We start from the raw sequence: 4,127 nt of genomic DNA on the forward strand, positions 1-4,127 counted from the left end.
CGTATGAGTTTCGTAGGAAAATGCCATATGTTGCATGAATAAATCAGATGTTCTGGCTGTTATGAAACAGTAAGGGCTAATCACAGAATAGAGAGCAGAACTCTAGCTGTGCCCCTCTCAGAGGGCATCATGAGCTATAGCCAAGGCTACTGAGTGAAGGTGGGCTGCAGTCAGGGAAGACGACATCTCTATAGAAGGAGAGGAAACAAGAGCTCCTCACAAATGATGGTTTAAAACCCCCTGCTTTAGGAAGTAGATAGTGGCGAAGGTTGTACCACATAGTGAATGTAATTAATGTCACTGGATTGTATACTTAAAATGGTTAAAATGGCAAATTTTATGTTATATATACCACACACACAAAAAAAAATTTTTTTAATTGAAAAAAAAAAAAAAAGCAGGAACAAGGGGCCAGTCTTCAAGTGACAGTGACACAAGATGGCAGCCACCACTGGCTAGGGAGTAAAAGTCCCTCAGACTTTCTGACTGTTGGAAGAACTCAAGGAAGGCCAGAAAGGAGTAGGAGATGGCACAGTTAGCTGGGGTCTAGAGGATGATGAAGACACGGCACTTACAAGATGGACAGGGATGATAATTGGGCTTCTAAGAACAATTTATGAAAACCTGATATACAGCATTAAAATAGAATGTGGACTGAAATACACAGAAGCAACCCCCTTTGTAAGATTTGTAACACAATTAATATGAACGGTGTTAATAGTTCTAATGGAGTGGTGGACCCAAGAGCCATATTAGTGCTAGCAAAATGGCAGAATTCATATAGCATCAAAGGTGTCCTGTAAGAGCTTCAGCACCTAGCAATGTATAAAGAACATATGAAACTGCCCCAACTGCCTGAAGGACAGTGTTACAGCAATTAATCAAAAAGAAAAATCATGGGTCCTCCCCTTCCACCCCACCCCCATTCCTTTTAAGCAGTCTTCATTTTCCATAGTAATAAATTTTCTAGATACATCTTGTAGACCTCAAAGTACTGGAAAGGACGCTCCTGTTCAAAGGCAATTTATCTTAAGATACTGTAAATGATACTAATTTTTTGTCCATTTGAAATATGTAAGTTGTGCTATAACAAATCATCCTGTTAAGTGTAACCACTGTTCCCATGGTTGAACTCCTGATCACGAAAGTAAATCTGAATTGATTCCCATCGCAACTGGTGGGGCATATCCAATTCGACCGTGAAAAGACACATCACACAATCACCTTGCTGCTGATTACATGGTCTGAGGTCTCTACCTTCTCCTGTTGCCTTCATCTCTCTCTGCAACAGCCCTCCAACTTGGGGAGGATTATTAGAATAGACGTGAAGTTTTCAGGTCGCAGCCTATGGGACTACTGCTGGGTGTGTGGGGTGCTTAAGTCTTAAATGATGCCCCCTATTCCAAGACATCATCCTTCCCAACTCTCCTCCACTACCACCCTTGGCCAAAGCATACGTTGTAATCCCCTCTGCTCCTCTCTGAAATTGACTTTTGGTGAGGAATTCATGGCTTTCCCCATATCTTCTCTCGTCCCATCTGATCAAGGGGTGCTGCTTTTTCCTTCCTCCTCCTGTCATGGACTGAATTATGTCCCCCAAAAAATGTGTGTATCAATTTGGCTGGGCCATGATTCCCAGTATTGTGTGATTGTCCTCCATTTTGTAATAGTAATTTTATGTTAAACAGGATTAGGGTAGGATTGTAACATCCTTACTAAGGTCACATCCCTGATCCAATATAAAGGGAATTTCCCTGGGGTGTGACCTGTACCATCTTTTCTCTCTCAAGAGAGAAAAAGGAAAGGGAAGGGAGCAGAGGGGGGACTTCATACCACCAAGAAAGCTGTGCTGGGAACAGAGCACATCCTTTGGACCCCTGGTCCCTGCGCAGAGATGCTCCTAGCCCGGGGGAAGTTTGATGAGAAGACTGACAGAGAAAGAAAGCCTTCCCCTGCAGCTGATGCCCTGAATTTGGACTTTTAGGCTACTTTACCATAAGGAAATGAATTTCTCTTTGTTAAAGCTATCCATTTGTGGTATTTCTGTTATAGCATCAGTAGATGACTAAGACACCTCCCAAAGTCCCTTCCTGCACCATCACCACCCCACACTTTCTGTGACACTTCTTTGCTTTGGCCAGAAACCATCAGGTAAGGTTAGAGTCTCTGACCTCCCTCATTTAGTTTTGTAACCACACTGATTTACTCTCTACCAGCCTAGGTCATGAATATGGTGTCCTCAGACCTGCCACCTTCAGCTGTCATCATCAGCTGATGCATTGTTTTAGCTCAGGTTTTGATATGGTGATGAGAATAGTCACCAGGGTTACTCAGGTCTACCAGCTTAAACTCCTTGAAGGTTAAACTTGGAGAAAGGCCACATGAAGACACTTGTAAGCACGTGAGATCCCTCTGAATGTTTTCTTTTTCCTGTAATTGCTTTGCTTTTAAAAATTGAAGAAGTCTTAAAACAAACAGAGCTCTCAGTTGGTCATCCTTGCAATCCACTTGGGTCTAGTCTGGAGTTTGACAACTGCAACAAAAAGAACCTTGAATTTGGTGCATACTTTGGTTTTGGTGCTGCTGCTTCTCATGATCCTCAGCAGGGATCAAGAAGGAACTTAGCGTGCATGGCAGATCCCTGAAATTGGCGGGCTTGACCTCCTGGCAAATTGCTGCATTTTTTCACTATTCTGTTCAGGACGACTAAATGCTGAAATGTGGATGCAAACTGAAATAAAAGCAATTCATTGTGTTCTACACAGTTTTTGTTTGTTTGTTTGTTTAATTTAGTATTTGTGTAAAAGCACCTTTTGAAGCAGCAAGTATCAAGTCTGAAAAGCAATTGATGTTTCCATTAATCTTTTTCTGGGGAAAATTTTAGTTCTAAAGATTTAACATCCTGTAAGTAAACTTTAACATAATAGTATTCCATAAGCAGCCTTTTAAAATATCAGACCATTGCCTGATTTTAATATAATAATAGTAATAATAATAATAAAAAGTATGTTAAAAAAAAAAAAGGCAAAATATCTGTTGTTGTTAGTTGTCATTTAGTCAGCTCTGACTCATGGTGACCTTATGTTACCCAGTCCTGTGCTATCTTCAGTCAGTGTAGAGTCATGTTCATTTACAAATGACAAAGGAGATTACTTGCTCTTGAGTGACTCCTTGGTCTCAGGTTCTAAAGAGGAAATGGCTCAAAAGAGAAGGAAAACACCAAAAAAGGAATTTGGATAAAGCAATCATACCGCACTGCAACTGTCGGTTGACTGTCTATATCTCTCCGTTTCTTGAGACTGGGAGCTACGTGTTGTATCCGCAGTGCTCAGCCCAGTGTCTGGCCCACAGTTGAACCTGAATAAATATTTCCTAAATGTATGAAGAAGACTGGTGAGGAAAAAAGATGAGATAACCAAAGACTTAGATGTGATGACACAGGAAGCATTATGAGAAACTCAGATATTAAAAACACAAACGAGGGAGATAGGAAAGCCCAAAAAAGCCAAAGAGGATTAGAAAAAAACAGCACATATACCTGGGGGAGGAGGGAGAGTTATTTTTACCAACAACGAAAGAAAAGAATGAGAGAAGGAGAGCGAGACTGAGAACAAAAGTGAATGAGAGAGAGAGAGAGAGAGAACATTTGCAACTTACAAGAAACCTCAAGAATTCTAAAACCCAGAAGGGCTGGATTCTGTGTAACACTCTAAGGGCTTTTTTGGTGACAATAGGAGGGAGAACAAGGAAGACATAGTCCCTTTGTTTGGGGCAAGATCTGTAATGATAACAGATGACAGAGAAAAAAACAGAGTTACTGGGTCCTGCAGGCCTTCTGCCTTCTGGCAGTGAGGAAGCTTTCCAGCCTCAAAAAGGTGCTGCAGAAGGGGGAAAGCAAGAATGGAAGCCAGGAGGCCTGGAGAGATGAACAAGAGCTCTGAGCATCTCAGATGGGTTCCTTTCCTTTGGCAGTTAATATATACCAGGTACAGTGCTAAGCACTTTATATTCAGTCCTACAAAGTGGGCACCATTATTATCACCCCTTCACAGATGAGAAAACCGAGGCTAAAAATGGACAGTTAGCTTGTTCAGTATCATATAACTAGTAAGTGTGGGAGTAAGGAC

At 41.4% G+C, this 4,127-nt stretch overlaps 1 pseudogene; it reads left to right on the forward strand.

The window, feature by feature from the left end:
* The first annotated feature begins 438 nt into the window (after positions 1-438).
* On the forward strand, positions 439-881 carry LOC101344192 (ubiquitin-conjugating enzyme E2 variant 1-like; annotated as a pseudogene).
* Positions 882-4,127: the final 3,246 nt, after the last annotated feature.

Source organism: Trichechus manatus, unplaced genomic scaffold, assembly GCF_000243295.1.
Source record: "Trichechus manatus latirostris isolate Lorelei unplaced genomic scaffold, TriManLat1.0 scaffold00010, whole genome shotgun sequence".
Taxonomy (NCBI): Eukaryota; Metazoa; Chordata; class Mammalia; order Sirenia; family Trichechidae; genus Trichechus; species Trichechus manatus.